Source organism: Schistocerca cancellata, chromosome 12, assembly GCF_023864275.1.
Source record: "Schistocerca cancellata isolate TAMUIC-IGC-003103 chromosome 12, iqSchCanc2.1, whole genome shotgun sequence".
NCBI lineage: Eukaryota > Metazoa > Arthropoda > Insecta > Orthoptera > Acrididae > Schistocerca > Schistocerca cancellata.
This window is the reverse complement of record NC_064637.1, coordinates 83,394,621-83,419,080: the sequence shown is the minus strand read 5'-3', so window position 1 is coordinate 83,419,080 and position 24,460 is coordinate 83,394,621.

The window sequence follows — 24,460 nt, the reverse complement described above, 5'->3', positions numbered from 1 at the left end:
GTTTCAGAATCTGTGGCTTTAATATGTCAATCCTTGTCTGTAAGGTTTCTATTTAATTATCTTGAAACGGCCTTCAGCCGTGTTCTGTAAATGTTTATCTTAAGATTTGTCTTTAATCATTCTTGAGTAATTGCTTGGGCCTTCACCTGACAAAATACTTTAAATTTTCTTAAGATGTTTTAGGTTGTACTGTGTAAAGCTTATCTTTGAGGTCCCTGTTTTATAGTGTAAACAAATTTTATTAATTGGGATTTCAGCCGGAGAATTAACTTGAATTTTCCTTAATATGGCATTTATCCGGAATTTTGTAAATGCTTGGCTTTTAAAGAATTTTCTTAGCTGGTCTGAAATATTATTTTGGCCTTTAGCCGAGAAAATATTATAATTTCACTTAAGTAAGGCCTCCAAATTCAAATTGCTCTGAGCACTATGGGACTTAACATCTGAGGTCATCAGTCCTCTAGATTTAGAACTACTTAAACCTAACTAACATAGGGACAGCACACACATCCATTCCCGAGGCAGGATTCGAACCTGCGACCGTAGCGGTCGTGCGGTTCCAGAGTGAAGCGCCTAGAACCGCTCGGCAGCACCGGCCGGCTGTAAGGCCTTCAGCCATTACTCTAAATCCTGATGTTTTAAAAGAAATAATTTAAACTTATTGTGGAGAAGTTACTTGGGTCCTCAGCAGTGAATATATCTAGTTGTTTTAAAGAGAAAACTGTGCATTGGTTTGAGGAAAGGTTGTGTGTGTTCTCTTATAACTGACAGTAGCTGACCTGGGCCCCTTTCCACAGCCTGATCCACTCTGTCCTGAGAAACCAGATTTCAGAGAAACTGCTCAGTTATTAGCATGTTCCACTTTGTGAGTCTCACATAATTTCCAATATTCACACTTTAATGAACTGCGTACTCGCGTAATTACAATCAAATTGTTCTCAGTTATACATTAAAATAACCAGAGACTACCAATTAAGTCCTTAACCGATACCTACTATACAAAAGAACATGTCTGTTTTCCGAGACTGCCGAACCAGCTCTGATTTACAAACTAGATGTTGCTAATTAAGGCTTAACTCCTATCTACAGCGGCAGACAACAAGTCCGTCCTCCGAGACTGCCGAATTAGCTCTCACATTTACAAACCAGAGATTGCTAATAAAGTCTTTACTCATACCGACCGCGGCAGACAACATGTCTGTCCTTCGAGTCTGCCGGACCAGCTCTCATCTTACAGCCGAACCATTTCGCCCGCCATCCAAGTTTTGCGCGGTCCGAAGATCTGCGAAGTGCTTCGTCTGTCTTTTCTTTTAGCAGCTGTTTATTATTCTGCTGGTAATTAACACTTTCGCAATTATAATGAAATGATGGCCTGCTATTGAGATATGCTTTTACATGAAATCTAAGTAAATACACTGTTTAGTTTTTCTAGTATTAATGGCAGAAGTTTATCGTTTTGGCGCGATACTTCCGAACGCAGCAGCCGATCGTGAAGAAGGAGCACAATTTAGGCGGTCTTTCTCACGATACGTGTGCAGGACAAACCATCTGTCACCGGTACCTCACAAGACTTCGTCAGATTGTCACTGCTGCCTTCTCAACAGAGAAGAGCTTCTTGTAGCCGAATATGATGGCTGTAAAGCCAGAAATACAACAAAGTTCTCGTCTTGGTGATCAGTCCGGATTTTGTTTTTACATCCTGTTTCAGTTCTCCCTCGATGGTCGGATGGGTTTTTGGGTAGAAAAAAGCTGATTTCCTCACTTCGCCGGCCGCAGCTTAGTATATACGAGGGTACATCCGAAAGTGTTTATCTTGGCAGGTCAAGTAACTTTTTTCAAATGCTGTACTACACTTCAAAGTGACGCGATACACGACACTACTTTCCAACACAGTCGCCAAGTCTCTGGAAACAACGGCCAGAAGGTTGCACAGATCGTTCAGTTCTTCGATGATAGACATTCCTTGATCAGAGACCCATTCGAGAACAGCTGTGTGGAAGTCCTCTTTCAGAAAATTTGCGATTCTTCGGTTTCCTGGACGTAGTCATCTGTGGTTGACGGCCTCGAGAAAAGTGTTGTCACCATTTCACTACTGCTGGAGGCGACACTTTTACGGTGAATCTATGCGTTACTTAGACGTTTTATCCACAAGAATCGTGCTGTCCCACATACTTTAACTTTGGATTATGTTTCCAGTTGCCGCGTCATTTCACTCGTGTACTGTGACGCACATGTGATGCTTACCATAGCAGATCTATGTCTACAAGGAACCCGGAATATGGACTTTCTTTTGACAATGCACCACTATTGCTGTACGATGGTCTTTGCGTGGTACGACATGTGTAACTTAATGTCTGAAGTTCGCCTGTAGTACTGTTTAGCTTGTAGTACGCCAGTGCCGTATTACAATCTTTCGCTGTTGTTCCATAGCAAAGAACGACCTGTATGCAGTCAGATACGCCACTTGAACAATGATTTTCGTCCTGTCAAACCCAGCATGTTATAATTAATGGGGAAATTTCGTCAGAAACGCAAAAACCACTCGGCGCACCCCAAAGTAGTTTGGTAGAGCCGCTACTGTTCATATATACACAAGATAAGAGATAATAAATGAAAAACACCAGTTTGCTTTTGTTCTACAATATTACTTTTATTGCTAACCGGTTTTCGGCTTACAAGGCCATGTTCAGACATTATTGTACAACAAAAGCAAACTGGTGCTTTTCATTTATTATTATAATGTTGTTCTACCAAGAACCGACGGAAGATTCTGTTAATAACGTAAGAGATGATTACTTCAAAACAAACAGAAATAATTGTGTGCTCCAAGGACACGGAAGAAGCGAAAAGTAGAAAGAGTAGACGAAATAAAATAAAACAAACAATATCATACAAATATTTCCGAAGAAAGACAACTGAAGATCGCAAAAGCAACGAAGGCATCGTGGTTTAGAGAAACGAGAAATTGAAAAGAAAATTAAATACTGTTATAAAAATGGTTTTAAATACACTTATTTATGTAAAAAGCATGAAATTTAAGATTACATAAAGCAAATTTATTTCTCGAAGCTAAGCTCCCCTTCTGCGCAAATATTCCTGAAATGTCTTAGACAAACTGTGCATCGCTCGGAGTAACATTTCCCACAACGCTCTGATGAGGCGACCCTTTGCATTAACAACTAATATCGTCAGAGGATTCTAGCTCACTGAGATGGCGTTTCCAATGTAATACAGGTGCCATTACGAGAAACATACTCTTCTCTTTTAATCTGGAAAGTCGGCTGGGTCCTTTTTAACAACATGAAGTGAATTAGATTTTTTTTTTTGTGGATAATGGAACTTCGGCTGCATTAGCACTCAGCAGCGTGCGTAACTATCAGTTTATCAGCTGTACGATTGCGTTGTATTCTATCTGAATAAAGAATCGCTTTGTGTGTTGAGTTCGAGAGTGCTGCAGGCAGGTTTATGAACGAGTGCTAAACGCCGGTAGACTCGCGAGTACTACTAATGTACGATGAAACGTCGTAAGCATTTCACCACGTATAGAGGGAGAGTTGAAGGTGATAAGTGCGTGGTCTAAAGATTGTCAGCAGACCTCCAATACAAAAAACAAAAACAAAAAACTAAAAATTAAATAAATTAAATAAAAATTTATATAACGAGGGAAAAGGGAAGTACGAATTCTCTGTCGTTTGACTATACAATCGATGAATGGAATAGGTCACAAGCGTAAAAGGTTAGTAGTACAGACCTACACCTCTGATGTCCGTTGTTGTGGAATTTTGGAACCCTTGGAACAGAGGTGCACTCCTTGCGCTGCTGGGTTTCGCATTTATATGAAAACCGCAGCGGCGGAGAAAAGTAGAAAAACATTTCAGAAGCGAATGCAGCTTTTGAGGTGTAATTACTGTTTTTATTTTCACAGCGTGTTCTCGTAACGGCTGTGAACAGACGGTGGCCACTTTGCAAGTCACTGTGTAATTGCCCGCCATAACGGGGCATCTCACCGCAGCATCTTCCCTCAGCGCTATAACCGCCTCCACCGAGAGAAGTGAATCGAGAAAACTCGGAAAGAGGAGACACCCCGTAGTCCACAGCGTTTGCATCGTCACGGCTACTGTGGTGTCACCGCCAGACACCACACTTGCTAGGTGGTAGCTTTAAATCGGCCGCGGTCCATTAGTACATGTCGGACCCGCGTGTCGCCACTGTCAGTAATTGCAGACCGAGCGCCACCACACGGCAGGTCTTGAGAGACTTACTAGCACTCGCCCAGTTGTACGGACGACTTTGCTAGCGACTACACTGACGAAGCCTTTCTCTCATTTGCCGAGAGACAGTTAGAATAGCCTTCAGCTAAGTCCATGGCTACGACCTAGCAAGGCGCCATTAACCATTTCTAGAGAGAGTCTCACTTGTATCATCAAGAATGCTGTATACAAATGATGGATTAAAGTTAAGTATTCCAGCAGCTACGTACTTTTCTTTATAGCATTCATTACGTATCCTGTTTCAGACCTAAGCAAGCCTGCGTGAGTTGACGAGTGCATTTCGGCCTCCTCTCTAAATTAGTGCGTTGTGTTGGCTAATCTGCCGACACAACAGCTACCATGCGACAACTGCGTTGAAAAGAATTGGTAATCTGGCAGACGGAGTAAAGAGCTGAAAACGAAGGGCTACTCTTCATTTCCGAAAGGCATTCCACACAGTAAAATGGTAACAGTGTTACGTATACTGTCTGCTGAAAAATATCCGGACATCTACTAGTGGAAACTTACACGGAGTGTGTCCACCATTCGACTTAACGACTGCTTGAGCTATGCTCGGGACGCTATCAATGAGTTGTCCGAATGTCTGTGAAGGAATGGCAGCGTAGTCTTCCTCAAGAACTGAAACCAGAGAAAGCAGTGATATTAGAGGCTGGAATCTCATCCCAATAGTGTTCCATTGGGTTCACACCTGAAGCTTGCACTGACAAGTTCTCAGTCTGTTTAGGTTACACGAACATCCTCAGACAATTTCCGGCACTACACAGTCCACTTCAGAAAACTTATTGACCACCAACAATTGCCCCAAAACTGATGCTTCATGACAGGGAGAATTGTAATGTTGCAACTATCATCATCTCCGAAGTGTTCCTATAGTACTCGCAGTACACAATGGTGTGGAATGTTTCATGTCCTTGCGTTCCTAGCGTTTTCTTAAGCGCAGTAAAGGGACCAGACTCTAACCACGAAAAACATCCCCCACCCTTCCATCTGATTGTCAGACGATACAGCGTGAGTCATCGCTCCAAATCACTCGTTTCCTGTCATTCGCTATACAGTTTCATTGCTGAATGAGATTTTCACTCTGCAGCGGAGTGTGCGCTGATATGAAACTTTCTGGCAGATTAAAACTGTGTGCCGAATCGAGACTCGAAATCGGGACCTTTGCCTTTCGCGGGCAAGTGCTCTACCAACTGAGCTACCCTAGCACGACTCACGCCCGGTCCTCACAGCTTTACTTCTGCCAGTACCTCCTCTCCTACTTTCCAAACTTTACAGAAACTCTCCTGCGAACCTTGCAGAACTAGCACTCCTGAAAGAAAGGATATTGCGGAGACATGGCTTAGCCACAGCCTAGGGGATGTTTCCAGAATGAGGAACTTTGGAAAGTAGGAGACGAGGTACTGGCAGAAGTAAATCTGTGAGGAGGGGGCGTGAGTCGTGTTCGGGTATCTCAGTTGGTAGAGCACTTGTCCGCGAAAGGCAAAGGTCCCGAGTTCGAGTCTCGGTACGGCGATTCCTTCCAGTAAGATGATACGACTGTTTACAATCACACTTAACAGCGAACACCGACAGTACCTCAGCTACTACTTGCGACAGCTTGATTCGTCACCAATATTTCCCAGCCATCCCGCAATACTGCCTTGTATCGCAGGTACAATTGCAGTAATGTCTACGCTAACACTATAGCGGTCATACGTTGCTGCCATTACCGGCCGCGCGGTCAAAGGCGCCATGTCACGGAATGTGCGGCCCCTCCTGCTGGAGGTTCGAGTCCTCCCTCGCGCATGTGTGTGTGTGTTGTTATTAGCATAAGTTAATTTAAGTAGTGTGTACGTCTAGGGATCGATGACCTCACTAGTTTGGTCCCTTAGGAATTCACACACATTTGAACATTTGTCATTACCGCAAAATATAGCACCTGTAAACGCACCTTAAGGGACATAACTTTTGTCTCAACTCTGTGTGTGTGTGTGTGTGTGTGTGTGTGTGTGTGTGTGTGTGTGTGTGTGTGTGTGTGTGTGTGCGTGTGTGTGTGTGTGAGAGAGAGAGAGAGAGAGAGAGAGAGAACGCTGCGGCGGCGTGGATTCTATCGGCCAGTCCGCGTGCAGCAAACAAACACCCACGCACCGTCCGTATACAGAGGCAGTGGGCTCGCAGTAAACACAGCGCCGCTTCGGCGGTTGGCTGAATCCTCTCGGCTTCTGCACTGCCTCGTTTTCCCCCCACGCTAGCTGGTCTGAAACCTTACTGTCACATACCTCCACATCTAAACTGAGCGAAAGACGGAACACGCCAAACTACTCCTATTGAAAATATCGTCACGCAAAACGCGAGTTGCGGAGACTATGACGTGTTCTACAGCACAGGAGGTAATCAGATAAAGATCTCATTTACAAACTCATGAATCTACATTTCGGAACAATACAGAATGCCTAAAAAAGTGTTGGTCAAAAGTAGAAGAAAAAATTCCTACATCTGCGGAAACCAATACTTGTCATTTGAATTGCTTTATTTGTGACAGATGTATACTTCATCAGGCAGACAAACAGATGTTGTGTATCTCCAAATTTTGAGTTGGAGGACGTTACGTCTGCTGGTAGAGAACGACTGTAGTTTATTCACAACGGGGCACCAAACCATTTTCTACGCATAGTGCAACAGAACTCCACCGTAACGTTTCTTGGGCGATGGACTGATAGAGGAGATCCGTTAGCATGGACTCCCCTTTCACCAGATCTGACTCCGTTGGATTTCTGGCTGTGAGGGCATTTAAAGGATGTATAGAGACGTTGCAGGGTGCATGTGACGTAATAGGAATGGAGCCAGATGTATTCTAAGCACTGGGTAATTCACTACGAAGAAAGCTCGAAGGATGTGTCAGGATGCCGGGTCACGGCAAGAAAGTGGTTCAAATGGTTCTGAGCACTATGGGACGTAACTTCTGAGGTCATCAGTCCCCTAGGACTTAGAATTACTTAAACCTAACTAACCTAAGGACATCACACACATCCATGTCCGAGGCAGGATTTGAACCTGCGACCGTAGCGGTGGCGCGGTTCCAGACTGTAGCGCCTAGAACCGCTCGGCCACTACGGCCGGCGTGGTCAAGACATCCGTCAATCCTTAAGGCTCTGCTTCTCCGTCAGCAACAGATGGGACTGAAAGGACAGATTGGCCCATATCTCAACACGTATTGCTTTCCGGGCATACGATCATAGGAACTTTTCTTTCGGTTCTGGCCATAAATACCTAATGTAGGTATATTTGACTTTATTTTAGAAAGCCTGTGTTCCGTTGGTAGTATCAAAACGGCTATATGTATCAGTAACGCTGCTTGCTCGTTTGTTTTCGAAGCGGCGAGTATCTGACAAAAATGGTATCGAAAAGTCATCGTCCTTTCCAGAGTTACATATATACTTCCAGCTTGCTATATTTCCGTACAGCCAACAGGAACATTTTGCTAAGTCACGGTTTTCGCACATTGTACGGTTGCTACACTATGTTGTTGACTGTGTGAAAGGTCTGCAGACATCGTGCAGGTGTTTACATGCTGATATCTGTGCGGAGTTTTTAGATTTTGTGTAAAACGGTCACATTTGAAAAATAAATATAAAAGATACCGACTCTATATACCAGAAGGGTGTTACGTAATGAATAAGAATGGCAAAAGAATAAAGTGGAGAGATATGAGAATGATAACAGTCAACTATCGCTGGCTCGTAAACACGATGAAAGCACATTGAGGAGATCAGAAGAGCTTACATGTAGTGTCTTACATTTATAAACGCAAGCTTCACCAGAACAGTTGTATTACAAATTCTGTGCTGGAATATAAAATTGGAACCGAACACAGTCAGTGGCGAAAGTTATCAGTGACACACTTCGTGCGAGCACTCTGCCTGATAAAAGAAAGACAGAAGACATGGTCAGATATCATCCGTGATTATGTACGAGTTACAGATGAAATTTTCTGTGACGGTTGTAACGACCACCTACCACATGATCGTAGTTTGTGTTCACTGTTGTTATCAGGCCTGGTAGTGTCGATAAGGTGCGTGAATAGCGTCATATGTTGGATGATTACTGTGAAGAAGACCACGGAGTTGTCACGTACTTGTGTGAGACAGCGTTATCAGCACCTGATAGAATTAGTAAGTTGTGAAGCTGTTCAAATCGGCTGTTAGTGATGTGATTGATAAGTGGGACTGCGAATGAACAATCACAGGTAAACCAAGACGAAGCAGACACCATGCACTGGCGGAAAGAGGCCGTCGAACATTGCCGAAGGTGGTTCTAAACATAATCATGAAATCAGTGGAAGGAATTAGTCTCGTGTTCCAAAGTGCTGCCACCGTTATACCTAGCACAACGACCGAGTGTAGGGAGTTAAAAGCAATGGGGTGCAATGATCCATCAGCCGCTCACAAAACGAACAATTCTGCACTCAAAGATAAGTGACGATTTAAGTGTTATAAAGAGCGAGGCTACTGTACGGTGCATGACTGCAAACAAGTGATTTGGAAGGAAGAATAACCCCATAACCTTTGAGAATCCGGTGGAAGGGTTAGGCTTGCCGAATGCCTGCAAAATGTTACCCGCTGTCATGCGTGGCTTCAACAGTGAAGTACACTGAAAAACCAAAGGAAACTGGCACAGGCATGCATGTTCAAATACAGAGATATGAAGAACAAGCAGAGCACGTCGCTGCGTCGTTAAGGCATATATAAGACAACAAATGTCTGGAGCAGTTGTTAGATTGGTTACTGCTGCTACAATGGCACGTTATCGAGATTTAAGAGAGTTTCAACGTGGGGCTATGGTCGGCGCACAAGCGATGGGACACAGCATCTCCTACATAACGATGAAGTGGGAATTTTCCCGTATGACCATCTGACGAGTGTACCGTGAATATCAAGAAATCCGGTACAACATCAAATCTCCGATATCGCTGCGGCCGGTGAAAGATCCTGCAAGAACGAGATCAACGACGACTGAAGAGAATCGTTCGACGTGACAGAAGTGCAACCCTTCCACAGATTGCTGCAGATTTCAATGTTGGGCCACCAGGAAGTGTCAGCGTGCGAACCATTCAACGAAACATCATCGACATGGGATTTCGGAGCGAGGGCCCACTCGTGTACCCTCGATGACTGCACGACACAAAGCTTTACGCCTCACCTGCGCCCGTTAACAACCACATTGAGTCTTGACGACTGGAAACATGTTGCCTGGTCTGACGAGTCTCGTTTCAAATGGTATCGAGCGGATGGACGTGTAAGGGTATGGAGACAACCTCACGAATGCGTGGATCCTGCATGTCAGCAGAGGACTTGGTTCAAATGGCTCTGAGCACTATGCGACTTAACATCTGAGGTCATCAATCCCCTACAACTGAGAACTACTTAAATGTAACTAACCTAAGGACATCACACACATCCATGCCCGACCAGGAATCGAACCTGTGAACGTAGCAATCACGCGGTTCCGGACTGAAGCGCCTAGAACCCTTCGTCCACCGCGGCCGGCAGCAAGGGACTGTTGAAGATGATGGAGGCTCTGTAATATTGTGGGGCGTTTGCAGTTTGAGTGATGTGAGAAACGTAATACGTCTAGAGACGACTCTGACAGGTGACACGTACGTAAGCATCCTGTCTGATCAGCTGCGTCCACTGATGTCCTTTGTGCGCTCCTGCGGACTTGGTCAATTCCAGCAGGACAGTGCGACAACCAGGCGTCCACAATTGCTACAGAGTGGCTCCAGGAACACTCTTCTCAGTTTAAACTCTTCCGATGGCCACCAAACTTCCCCGACATGAACATTATTGAGCATATCTGGGACGGCTTGCAACGTGCGGTTCAGAAGACATCTCGAGCCCTTCGTAGTGTTAACGGATTTTCGGACAGCCCTGTAGGATTCATGGTGTCACTTCCCTCCAGCACTACTTCAGGCATTAGTAGAGTCCGTGCCACATGGTGTTGCGGCACTGCCGTGCACTCGCGTGGGCAGTTGTACCTGTTTCTTTGGCTCTTCAGTGTACAATGAAGTACTGTTACGGAATGGCGGTGTTTGTTGTGGTTATGGTGTGGTCCCTATATTACGTTTAAGAAAACGTTAAATGCGGAAAGATATGAACCCACTGTACAGCAGTGTGTACTGCGTACAGCAGAGGAACGTTTATCAGCATGGCAATGTATTGTATCATAAAATAGCAAATCTGTAGCAAAGGATTGTGGACAATAACATTCCCAAAGTTGACTGCCTGCAAGAGTCTCGGCCTCATCCCAGCTAGATACCTCTGGGATGAGTTAAAACGTAGTCTTCGCTGCAGAACCCAGCGTCCTACATCACTACCTCATCTGGTTTCCACTGTCGATGAAGAACGGTCTGCCTTTCCTCCACAGACACACAAACTCCTCACTGAAATGTCCATTGTAGAGCTGAAGCCATCAAAAAGGCGAAGGATGGACATATCACATGTTAATGTCCACTAGTAGGTGTCCCGATACTATTCGTCAGATAGTGTACATAAACGAGGAAGTTCCCGCTCGATGGAAAGTGTTTCGTACAAATACTAACGTCTGAAGGATACGTTTTCAAACGTGACACTTACCTCACTTCTTTGTTGCGGTGTCTACTGAGTACACACTCTCCACGCTAGTACGTTATCGTGGGGCTTCACCCACCCGCATCGTCGTTATCAAAGAGCGAAAGTCACCATTTTTTTTCGGAAGTTCTCACGTTACACGTTACAATGCCTTCTAGTAAGGAATACTTGGAAAACTAAAGGAATATTTGTGAGAGGACAAGCCGAGAAACACGACGTCCGAACTACATTGAATTCACTGCACGTGAAGCGATGGAAGATTAACACTTAATCATTCTTAGGAAAAAGTCTACGTTGTTTTACTTCACTGCACAGTCCAATTATATTAAAGCTGTCCTTTCTTCTTAAATCGTTCCTTTACAGCAGGGCAAACCCACTCCAAGGAACTTTCATCACAATAAGAATAATCTAACTTCCCATCTACAGCGTAAGATAAATGTCATTTTAAACATGATAAGTCATCTGATTAACGTGTCGGTTCGAAACAAACAACGCCGCTGTTTGTCGTTGATGAATGGCATTATTAACACTGGTAGTTTGTGTTTTTACTCTAACATACGACTTAACTTGTATTTTCACAGAGATGCGGTCTAACCACGTCAGTTTTGGGCAAAATATGATTTACATACAGTGTGTATCATAATTAATGGCGTAAACACATACAGTTGAAAGTACACGATGCGAGAAGCAAAAAAGTCTCGATAAACTTAGGGTCGAAAATGCATACCTAAGAGCTACGAGAAATTTTTCATCTTCGATACTGTGAAACAAATCTCTTCTACTGTAAGTTATTTGCTTTCCATATTTTGGGAACTGGTAGTATGGACTAAAACAAAAAAAAGAGTCCAGTAAATATGTGCTCTGAAATGCATTCCTCAAGTGCTGTGAGCATTTGTTCATCTTTGCTACTTTGAAACACAACTCTTCTAATGATCAAGTGCTCGTAGCTTTTAAGGTACGCGTTTTAGAGCACATGTTTGCTGGACATTTTTTTCTTATTTTGGTCAATACTACCACTTCCCAAAATACGGAAAGCAAAAGAATATACAGTAGAATAGATTTGTTTCACAGTATCGAAGATGAAAAATTGCTCGTAGCTGTTGAGGTATGCATTTTCGACCCTATGTTTACTGAAACGTTTTTGCTTCTAGTATAGTGTACTTTCAACTGTATTGCGTTCCTTATTTGTTTGAACTGGTTGTCTACCATGTTTCACTACCGTACGAGGCTGCACTCGGAATATCTTTAGTAAAGATTTCCAAAGTAGTAAACTTATATTTACTATACCGCTACGCTACTTTTAATGTCGTATTTCCTATTCTAATTCTCTCAACATCGTCTAACTCAGTCTATTACATTTGCTAGCACTCGTTTTACTTCCTTTGACGATCATCTTAAAACGTCTTTTCAAGACGCTTTCCATTTCGTTTAACAGATGTGTCAACTTCTTTACTTTCTGACAGAATTACAGTGTCATGAGGAGATCAGGGTAAGAATTATTGAACTATACGAAACAAAATCGTTGTAACTTCTAAACGGTTTGCGTTAGGACCTTCAAACTGCATGGTTGGCCGAGGGCCATTATGGGAATTAATATGATCTTGTTTAGCGACGAAGCCCATTTTCATTTGGACGATTTCGTGAATAAGCAAAATCGGCGCATTTGGGGTAGTGAGAATCCGCATTTCGCGATCGAGAAGTCTCTTCATCCTCAACGGGTGACCGTGTGGTGTGCAAAGTACAGTCACAGAATAATCGGTGCGACATTCCTTGATGGCACGGTGAGTACCGAACGGTACGTGAGGGTTTAGGAAGATGATTTGACTCCCATTATCTAAAGTGACCGTGATTAAGATGTGTTTCGCGCAAGACAGAGCTCGACGCCATCGAATGATGTCCTGGAGGAGCACTTTGGGGACCGCATTCTGGCTCTGGGGTACCCAGAGACCACTGGCATGGGCCTCGATTGGCAGGCATATTCTTCGGGTCTGAACACATGCGACTTCTTTTTGTGGGGCTGTATTAAAGACAAGGTGTACAGTAATAACCCCAAAACCATTGCTGAGCTGAAAATAGCCATTCAGGTGGTCATCAACAGCACGATCTTCCGACACTTCAGCGGGTCATGCAGAATTACGCTATTCGTCTGCGTCACAACACCGCCAATGATAGCTGGCGTATGGAACATGTCATAACCTAAACCGAATTTCTGTAATGAGGTTACATGTTGAATAAAGTGTGTGCACGGCGTACTTTGTAAGGAATTTACGTTCTTTTCATATAGATCAATAATTGTTACCCATGTTGAACATGTGACATCACCAGATGGCGCAACTCGCCACACGTGCAGCGGTTGGGCTTCAATGTGAAGCTCTGAGCACTATGGGACTTAACATCAGAGATCATCAGTCCCCTAGAACTTAGAACTACGTAAACCTAACTAACCTAAGGACATCACACACATCCATGCCCGAGGCAGGATTCGAACCTGCGACCGTAGCGGTCACGCGGTTCCAGACTGAAGCGCCTAGAACCGCTCGGCCACCGCGGTCGGCTTCAATGTGAAAGGATGATTGAGCAATGCAGTGCTTGCATTCGAGCTAAAGGTGCAAATTTCTAACACCTTTTGTAAATATGATTCATTGTAAAAAGTACAAGATTATTGTCTCACTGTAACCAAGTACAAGCAGTTCTTATTTTGTGCTTCTTTCCTTTTTGCCCTTCTTTTTTTCTTTACAGAGATCATTTAGTAAAGATAACGTACGTCAATTGCAGGTAACGAAGCAATTTACTTGTGACACCACGGAACAGGCTTTTTTTTTACTGTACTTTGCAATAAAGCATCGGAAACCGCGAGACCGGTGTACAGAATAATTAATCTTACCTCACTGTAAACACATAATTGTCAAACTCAATGAAAAAGTACTGCGTGCCAGACGGAAGACTCGAACCCAGAGACCCATTCACTGAAGTTAAGGAAATGAGCTCTGAGCCACACTGACGTGAAAACCTGACTGCTATTGGGATGGAGACTGACTAGGCTCAACTGTTACACACACGCTGAGGTGGTGATGTCACATGTTCAATATTTTTCATCCACTTTTGGGGCGTTTCTCGACATCTGTGACTCCTTGTGTACTGTATTAAATTACTTGTCTCAGCGTCATCTACGTCGCTTTGGAGGTTTATAAACATAATGAGGATCACCCGGTATATGAGATTACACAGTTTTTCGTACACGCAAAGAAACAAAATTTACTGGCATAACTTTTTTCTGCGAGGTGGTAATTGAAACTTGAGCACCTGCCTTGATACAGTTTGAACAACATCGGTAATGATTCGGACATCTCTGTCCAACCTCTGCAGGCTCTCCATGTCGGCAGACCTCGTCGTCGGGTTTGACGAACGCCCCGTCACTCAGGCAGCCTACATGTTGAGGTAGCCTGGAGCGGCTACTGCAGACCGCCTGCTGTGGACGGTGGCTTGCGCAACGGAGCCGGGTAAACCGTGTTCGTCCAAGCGCGGTTTATTAATATCTGCAGTCGAGCCGAAAGGCCTTCCGCCTTCCAGAGCACGGGAACAGCAAATACCTGCTGTGCCGAGAACCGCCGGTCGGGTCCAGACACAAAAAGATGGCACTACGTAACCTGATAAAACCACTCACCTGTCTGAGCAAACCGTACACTCATGAAGAACTGAATTGGTGACACCCATACAAGAAAATTACATACGATGACCTACAACTCTAAACTCACAAACAATACAAGCAATGCATTAAAAAAGAAAAGACACAAACATTGCCCGCAAAACAAACAATTCAGTACAGAAACACATGCCATAGTTGAAACGGTCAACCTGCGGATCCACGGTTACAGGAAATCCTTTATTTCCATTATTGCGCTGAATCGAATTGGGGAAGAAAGAAATAAATTTCACAATTTGATTAATAGAAAGTATAGGTTGGCAGGACACTTCCTGGGGCATCAACAAACTGTCAGTTTGGTATTTGTGTGTGTGTGAGGGGGGGGGGGGGGGCAGTAGAAGCCTTATAAGGAGTTCAAGACTTCAATACAGTAAGTAAGTTCAAAACGACGTCGCTGCAGTATTTACGCGGAGGTGAAGAGACTTGCACAGGAACAACGATCTGTTGTCTACCAGGTCAATTACAAGGACTTTAGCAAAATCTAAATCGGAATGAATACAAGGACATTTGACAAGATATAAAGAGCATATCTGGGCATGGAAATACAGCACAAACTACTTAACAAACCAAAGACCAAGCACAATAGGAAAAGATATGAACATTATGAAAACCACTAAAAAAAGACACCTCCTCTCTATTCCAGAAAACCTTCATAAATAGGAAAAAAAATCAAAGTTATAAAAATCAGTAATAAAAGACACCTCCTCCATATTCAAGAAAACTTCCACGTACATGAAGCACTAATACACAATAAAGAGTTACTTAATGACCAGGTAAATATTAGAAAAGAAGAAAAAAAGCTTTTCCTTCCTACCCATCACTCCCTCTCATTCTCTCAGACTTCCCCCTCTTCAAATCATCTTCCTCCTCACCCTCTTTCCCACTTCTCATTACCAACTCACTCTCCATTCCCCTACTTTTCATTCACTGTTCACTCACTTTTGCACTTCTCCCTCGTCCTGCAGCACTCACCTACTCCCCATTTAGAGCTTCGACTCGATCACTAACACTTCGTTTCACTTACACATTAAATAACTGGCACAGGATAGAGTAGCCTGGAGAGCTGAATCAAACCAGTCTTTGGACTGACTACCACAACAACACAGTACCATAATTAAGCGACATAATAAACATACGATGAATTGTAAAGGAAAAGGACGCTTTTAGAACAAAGGAAAAACTAGCCGTTTAGTTGGCAATACTACTCACACAAAACAAACAGACGTGATCAGACGGAAACCTGGAAACATACAGTAGTGATGCCACATTGTGTTGGCATCACATCAAGAGACGCATAGTTCTCCAAATCAATGTGGGATTAGGAAGAAACCAAACAAAGGAATACCTAAAAAGCGTACAAGCAGACGGCATTTGGTGATGTAAGCAGAAATCGAGCATAAAAGCCGTAAGTAAAATCAACAACATTTGTAATGAACTGTTTCTTGATCGAGACAATATACCAAATTGTAAATACGTCTCATTGATGATGTTTTATTCCAATAAAACGCATGTTTGTTGAGAAAAATGTGCATCTCCTTACAGCCACAAATATGGATTCAGAACCCCTTCAGTACTCATACAGGTGTATCATAATTAATAGGGAATAGAAGCAGAAATGCCCCAGTAAGAAAGCCCCCCCCCCCCGCCTCTAACACCGCTCTTATTTGACTTCAATCCTCTCTATTTTGTTTTCTGGCGTCATCTTCAGAGAACTCCGGCTGAAGAACTGCAACAGCCAACTGTCCACTCTCGTCAAGATGTAAGAGATGCTCCTGCGATGTTTAGAAGAAACCGTAACTCACTGCGACTACGAGTACAGTACTGCGTCCAAATGCAAGGGTGACACGTCGAACACCTCCTTTATGAGTTCCCAGTGTGCAATAAATTGTAATGTGTTATCGTATTTCTTGTTCAGGTAGGCCATGGGTGATCTCTGAGCTAAGTTAGTTGATGACTCAGTCGAAAAGCTTACACTGTAAATGCATTTGCACTAACAAGGACAATGTTTCATACTGAGGGCAGTGGCACCTCGTAACCACCTATACTAAAATACCTCGCAAACGGCCAGCTTGCATATCCCTGTTTGCAGAGAAGTCTTTAATTCTATTATCATACTGAATCGAATTGGGAAGGAAAGATATTTATTTCTTAACTTGACTAATAGAAGGGATCGGTTTATAGGACACCACCTGATGCGAGGGGACCAAGACCTCAATAAAGTAAGCAGCTTCAAAGAGACAAGAGACGTAGCTTCAATAGAGGTATGCAGAGGTGAAGAGGATGGACTATCATGGAGATATGCATCCAGTCTTAGGACTTAAGACCACAACAACAAAAACATCAGAATAAATTTTTCGTTCTGTAGTAGGGAGTGCGCTAATATGAAACTTCCTGGCATATTAAAACTGTGTTCTGGATCGGGACTCGAAACTGGGAGCTTTGCCTTTCGCGGGCAAGGGCTCTACCAAGTCTACTCCCCATTCAACTTTACTTCCGCCAGAAGCTCATCTCCTACCTTCCAAACTTCACACACGCTGTCCTGCGAAACGTGCCAGAGTAGCACTCCTGGAAGAAGGGATTTTGCAACAACGTTATTTACTTTCACCCCTGTCAGTTTTATTAACTACGATTCTCGTATAATTGTGTAATACCGCCCGCAACTTTCGCTGTCTGCGGTGTATAGCGCTCCGGCCAAAAATTGCAGCAGCCCATTGTACAGTCTCGTCAAGATGTACGACTAACGTTGGAAAATTCTGCACAAATATCGAAAAACGAAAAAGTCGATGTGTCAACCTGATCTGTGACTACCCAAAACAACAGATTAGTTGGTGCTAGATTAAGAGGATTAAAGGTGCGAAAGACACGCTCGATAGCGTCCCCGGTACTGCTCGATTTACTACTCGATTATGTTATTAACAAGTTTGTTGGTGCGGCCATTGTCCGCAGGAAGCTTATAAACATCCGTTTTATAGATTCGAGTGCCTTTTTCTTGCTGCAATTTACATTTATTTATGTTCCCGACGTGTTTCGCCTTTTTCTCTTAAGATATCGTCAGTATCGCAAAGAAAAACACAAAAATCTTTATTATTCCATATTATATTCACTGAAGAAGTATTATGTTAAAAATTAAATACGTTGGACTTAAATAAACATATCCAGCAGAATGTTTCTATTTGTAAAACGAATGACTACGTTAAAGTCGAGAAATAATGGCAATAACGATAAAAGTAAGGTATGTAGGGATTTAAAGTGGAAAGATTACATAAAATTAAAGATAGGACAAGAAGATGACTTTGTGGCCTAAATCATTGGAAACAATAGCAACCTTGAAACACTGTTCGGAGCGATGTAAAGTGGAAAGAACACAGAAAGAGACTTCAGGAAAAGTAGATGTCAGGCAGAGATTCAGTAGAAGAATCTTACGAAAATGTAATTCATTCACGATTCCAAGGTATTGCTTATCAATCTGGGATCCTTACCATGATAGATTAATTGAAGAGACAGAGAATATCGAAAGAATGACGCGTTTCGCCTCTGGACCAATTTGTAAACACGAGAGCTTTACCGAGGTGCTCGATAAACTACAGTGGCACGCGCTACAAGAGAGGCGTCTTGCTTCACGGAGAGCTTTACTGTCGAAATTCCCGACAACGTATCATAGTCTTCCCCAAATGTGTCGCGAAATGCAACGAGGAAAACTTGAGGCAAAATAAGAGCTCTTGCGCAGGTTTACCGATGACAGTTGTTCTTTCAACCAACATCCGCATGTGGAACAGGGAAGAGGGGAATCCAAGTACCATAAGGTGGCTTGCGTAGGACAGATGCAAGTATATGGATATGTCCTCAACAGGATTGAGGTCAGGTGAGCTGTCGGACAAGATCAGCACCTTCTTGTCAGTGGCTGGTCGAATCAACCATTCTGGTACAATTCGTTAATAAAGAGCTGCACATTCTCTTAATGAAGGTGCAGGTCACTGCGGGCTCCATTAATGGAATAAATCGGCCCCCTCCAACTGACTTTCAGCAGGCCAGAACGAGATTTTCGCACTGCAGTGGAGTTCGGGGCTGAGGCACAATGCCATGTGGTTTCGTGGTCGCATTTCATAGAAAGATGTAGGGCTTGATAGGAAATCAATACATGAAATGTATTCGCAGTTGCGAATATGGACAGTGAAAAATGGTGTCGGACCGGGACTCGAGCCCGGACTCCTAGTTCATCGCGAGCTGTTGATTTACCATTAGGCTATCCGAGTACGCTACACGGCCAGATCCAGACTTTCATACATCGTCAACCAAATGTATACCACCCGCACTCGTATATACATTACGTATATTCCATACAGGGAAGACACTTTAATTGAAAGTCGCTTGCTCAGCGTCGGCGGATAAATACGAGATTGCAGTGTTCAGGTGTCCAATGGAACATTGCATCGTAATTCTCAACGACATAGCTCCTGCAGTATCGTATCGTAGGAAATGAATAGATAATGGGATCAAATGCTGGTAGGACCAAGCAATCGGCAGGTTTCTAGTCTAGCTTAATGACACGTAGTCGCCGAACTGGTGTTGATCTATAAGACTTCCAGCAGGCCAGAATGATATTTTCGCTCTGCAGCGGATTGTGCGCTGATGTGAAACTTCCTAGGACGTTAAAGCTGTGTGCCGGACCGAGACTCGAACTCGGGACCTTGCGTTTCCCGGGAGAGTACTCTACCATCTGAGCTACCCAAGCACAAGTCACGACCCGTCCTCCCAGCTTCAATTCTACCAGTACCTCGACTCCTACCTTCCAAACTTCACAGAAGCTCTCCTGCGAAACTTGCAGAAATAGCACTACTCGAAGAAATGATATTGCGGAGACGTGGCTTAGCCACGGCCTGGGGTATGTTTCCAGAATGAGATTTTCACTCTGCAGGGGAGTGTGCGTTGATATGAAAGTCTTGCAGGAGAGCTTCTGTGAAGTCTGGAAGGTAGGAGTCGAGGTACTGGCAGAATAGCTCAGATGGTAGAGCACTTGTCCGCGAATGGCAAAGTCCCGAGTTCGAATCGCGATGCGGCACACAGTTTCAATCTGCCAGGAAGTTTCTTTCACCAGGCCGTTGTACCGCACGGAATCCTCATTATCGCGTGTCAATATCTCCCACATGAGAATATCCCTGCGTCAGTGTAATAGAAGCTCTGTTGGTGACCTTGCAAAGTTTTTAATATACTCGTATGCTGTCAATGGCGAGTACCGCGTCTGGTCACTACAAGTAACCTTTTTCCATGCTTCTGGCGTCCAGTGGTGACGTTTTGTTTCCGTGTCACTCACTACACCATGTACCCAGCGGCAGGATAGAGCTACTGTGTGACGAGGGTGTCTCCTGTTGGGCAGTGAAGAAGAGGTTAGGTTGTTGCTGTTGCTGCTGCTGTTGTTGTCAGGTGTGTAATCTACGAGTGGTCTGGTCCATTGTGGACCGATGTTTGCTGTCATAAGCCGAGTTACTCTACGGCGGATCACCATTTTAAAACTTGCTGAGCACGGTTGTTCGTAATGTTGTAGGATTAATCGGCACTATGCTGAGAGCTGCCATATCTGAAACATGATGTTGCTTTATTTCAGGTAAATAATGCAGTATATGGAAATTGTAATGTTGTGCAGTATGGGATAAACTAAATTTAGCGACACGTATTGCAATAGATCGCGCACTTGGCTCTCGGTCGATGATGTGAAACGAGTGAGAAATACGTTTCTTCGTGTCCCATCGGCTGTGAGAGCATGGGCTTAGAAGGGAGCGTTGCCTTTTCTGGCTTCTGATTGGCTGGATTTTGAGAACTGAGACACGAAACTCTGTCATGAAGGAGTGGTGCCAAGCTCAGGGTGAACATGCATTGAAAAGACGTACATAGAGTTGGCGTGTTTGTTTTATTCTACTTCAGAGATGTAGTATTATTCTTCAAAGTATTAGTGATTACGAATGGTACACACTACACAAAGACAGCTTTTATGACAAATACGAGGGTCACTCGAAAAGAAATGCACGCAATTTTTGTAAAAATACAGTTTTTATTCTGCATGTGTGAAAGTTTTACAGTGTGTAGATACATCCTTCCCGCTTGTTTTCAAATTTAGTTCAACCTGTTCCCGTGAGTGGCGTCGTCATAGCATGTCTTCATGATGGCTGCTACACATGACGTTCGTCAGAAGCAACGTGCTGTCATAGAATTCCTGTGCTGTGAAAACGAGGCAGTGGGAAACATCCCCAAGAAGTTAACAAAGGTGTATGGAGATGCTGCTGTCGATCGCAATACAGTTAGTCGGTGGGCAAGCTGGTTACGTGATGAAAGCGGGCACGGCAATATTGAGGAATGTCCTCGCAGCGGCACACTCGTACTGCACACACTCCAGACAATGTGCAGAGAGCTAACGAATTGGTGACTGCTGACAGACGCATCACTGTGAATGAATTGTCACGCTACGATGGGATAGGAGAAGGAAGTGCTTGCAGACTACTGAAAGTGTTGGCGTTAAAAAGGTTTGTGCCAGGTGGGTTCCTAGGATGTTGACAGTGGCTCACAAAGAAACAAGAATAACGGTATGCAGCGAACTTTTGGAACAGTACGAGAATGGTGGGGATGAATTTCTTGGAAGAATTGTGGCAGGTGATGAAACATGGCTCCCTCATTTTTCATCAGAGACGAAGAGGCAATCAATGGAGTGGCACCATGCAAATTTACCCAAGAAAAAAAATTCAAAACCACACCTTCTGCTGGAAAAGTTTTGGCTACGGTGTTTTTTGATTCCGAAGGACTCTTGCTTGTAGACATTATGCCAAGTGGAACCACCATAAATTATGATGCATATATGACGACAGTGAAGAAACTTCAAGCTCGACTGAGTCGTGTTCGACCACATCGGCAAAAGCAGGATGTTTTGCTGTTGCACGACAATGCACGGCCACATGTCAGTCAAAAAACCATGGAAGCGATCACAAAACTCGGATGGACAACACTGAAACACCCGCCTTACAGTCCTGACCTGGCTCCATGTGACTATCATCTCTTTGGGAAACTGAAGGACTCTCTTCGTAGAACAAGGTTTGAAGATGATGACTCCCTTATGCAGGCTGCCTAACAGTGGCTCCAACAGGTTCGTCCAGAATTTTTCCGTGAGGGCTCACAGGCGCTGGTTCCAAGATGGCGTAAGGCAGTTGAGAGGGATGGAAATTATGTGGAGAAATGAAAATATTGTTCCTAAAGGATGTATCTACACACTGTAAAACTTTCAAACATGTAGAACAAAAGATGAATTAAAAAAAAAATGGTGTGCATTTCTTTTGGAGTGACCCTCGTAAAAAGTATCATGACATCCCCCCCCCCCCCCCCAAAAAAAAGTTTGACAATAGATTGCCAACAGGCAATCAAGATATTAATCATATGTACCCACCCTCTTTACAGCGAACGAGGGCGCTATTAACAGATCCACGATTGTGCACTATCATCTGAGTAAAGGTCACAACTACCATTAGAGGCAAGGTGAGTGAGAAAAACATTCACGCTGTATGCCTGAGATTGTGTCTAGGAATCCTGCATACTCGGTTTTCTAGATAAACAATCAAACAACGTGTATTAATGAGTTTTATTACAACAAGGTAAGTCCAAATACTTAACTTTGATATATATGTCGCTAGCAAAGGGCGACATACAAAGTAATTAGTCTTCTTCGGAACAAACAAACACAAGTCTGTGCTACGCAGAGGTTGCTGATGGTAGAGGCTACGATGCGTCGGCTAACTAAGTGACTAACGTTTAAGCTGTTACAGAAGTGGGTCGCCACCAGTCGGTCGACTCTTCACCTAGGGGCCGCTGCTGTCGCGTTGTTGCCCTGGAGGGAGGTCCGATAAGCGCGCTTGGCTGACCTCCTCTCACAGCCGTCTCACCTCTGTCTTTTCCGACTGGCGCGCCGGCACTGACATTATGCCGTAACACCTGAACTGCACACGACCACCCGCAACGTCAGCGTGAAGCGTCTAGCTGCTACAACCGGTCAACATAGTTACGTATTTTGGCAGGAATGACGAGTGGAGATGTTTCAAGTCGACTCCGGGGGTAGCATGCCTTCCCGAATCGAGCTATTCACGAACCAGCAGCCCTTACTCGTGATGCGTGAAGAGCCCAGCGCTTGCACGGCGTCTGAGGTGGAGTGTTCCACGCGTTGAGCATACACGCACAGTAGCGATCAAATGCTTCGATGCTGGCGATTATTGCCAAACTTATGCTCCAATGTTACAATGACGGTCAGGAGAGCGTCTGACGACGTCCCAGTCACGTGGCATGCAGAACTTTTATATTTGCTCAGGCAAAAAGAAAGCTTTTTTTCTGTTCAGCACAGCAGTTACGTCCAACTCATTCCTTCAGGCAAAACTACACTTGCACTGTCTCACAAAAGAGGATCCAGAAGACATTTTCAGTGTTGCCTCACACAGGTATACACCATCAGTGGCTATGTGCACTGAAGAGCCAAAGAAACTGGTACACCTGCCTAATACAGTGCAGGGCTTGCGCGAGCATGCAGAATTGCGGCATCTAGACGTGGCATGGGTCGACCAGTGTCTGAAGTAGTGCTAGAGGGGATTGACGCCATGAATCCTGCAGGGCTGTGCATAAATCCGTAACAGTACGAGGGCGTGATGATATCTCCTGAACAGCACGTTGCAAGGCATCCTAGATATGCTCAATAATGTTCATGTCTGGGGAATCTGGTGGCCAGTGGAAATGTTTAAACCCAGAACAGCGTTCCTGGAGCCACTCTGTAACAATTCTGGACGTGTAGGGTGGCGCGTTGTCCTGCTGGAATTGCCCGAGTCCGTCAGGATGCAGGTGATCAGACAGGATGCTTACGTACGTGTCACCAGTCAGAATCGTATCTAGAAATATCAGGAGTCCCATATCACTCCAACTGCACATGCCCCACACCTTTACAGAGCCTCAACCAGCTTGAACAATCCTCTGCTGACATGCAGTGTCCATGGATTCATGAGGTTTTCTCCATACCAGTACACTCCATCCGCTCGATACAATTTGAAACGAGACTCGTCCGATGAGGCAACATGTTTCTAGTCATCAACAATCCAATGTTGGTGTTGACGGACCCAGGCGAGGCGGAAAACTTTGTGTAGTGCAGTCATCAAGGGTACACGCGTGGACCTTCGGCTCCGAAAGCCCATGATTATGTTTCGTTGAGTGGTTCGCACTCTGACACTTGTTGATGGCCCAGCTTTGAAATCTGCAGCAATTCGCGGATGGCCTTCGCTTCTGTCGATTTGAACGATTCTCCTCAGTCGTCTTTGATCCCGTTATCGGAGGATCTTTTTCCGGCCGCAGCGATATCTGAGATTTGGTGTTTTACCGGATTCCTGATACTGAAGACAGACTCGTACGGTAAAATTCCCAGTTCATCGCTAGCTCATAGATACTGTGTCCCACCGCTCGTGCGCCGACTACAACACCACGTTCAAACACACTTAAATCTTGCTAATCTGTCATTGTAGCAGCAGTAACCGATCTAGCAACTGCGCCAGACGCTTTTTGTCCTATATAGGCGTTGCCGACCGCAGAGCCGTACTCTGCCTGCTTACATATCTCTGTATTTGAATATGCATGCCTATACCACTTTATTTGGCGTTTCGGTGTATATGATGAGAGTTGCAATTCTCTATGACGATAGAACGCCCGCCAAAGTGTTTTAGTATTGTTCATGTTTAGTGTCGATATCAGGTCCAGGCCTGAATAGAGTGATGTGTTGAGTCATCACAGTGAAGGACACGGAGATGCCGCATACTCGTGTGAGACAGCGTTATCAGGGTCTCACTGAGCTTCAGGGTGTCTCGCAATGAGCCTCC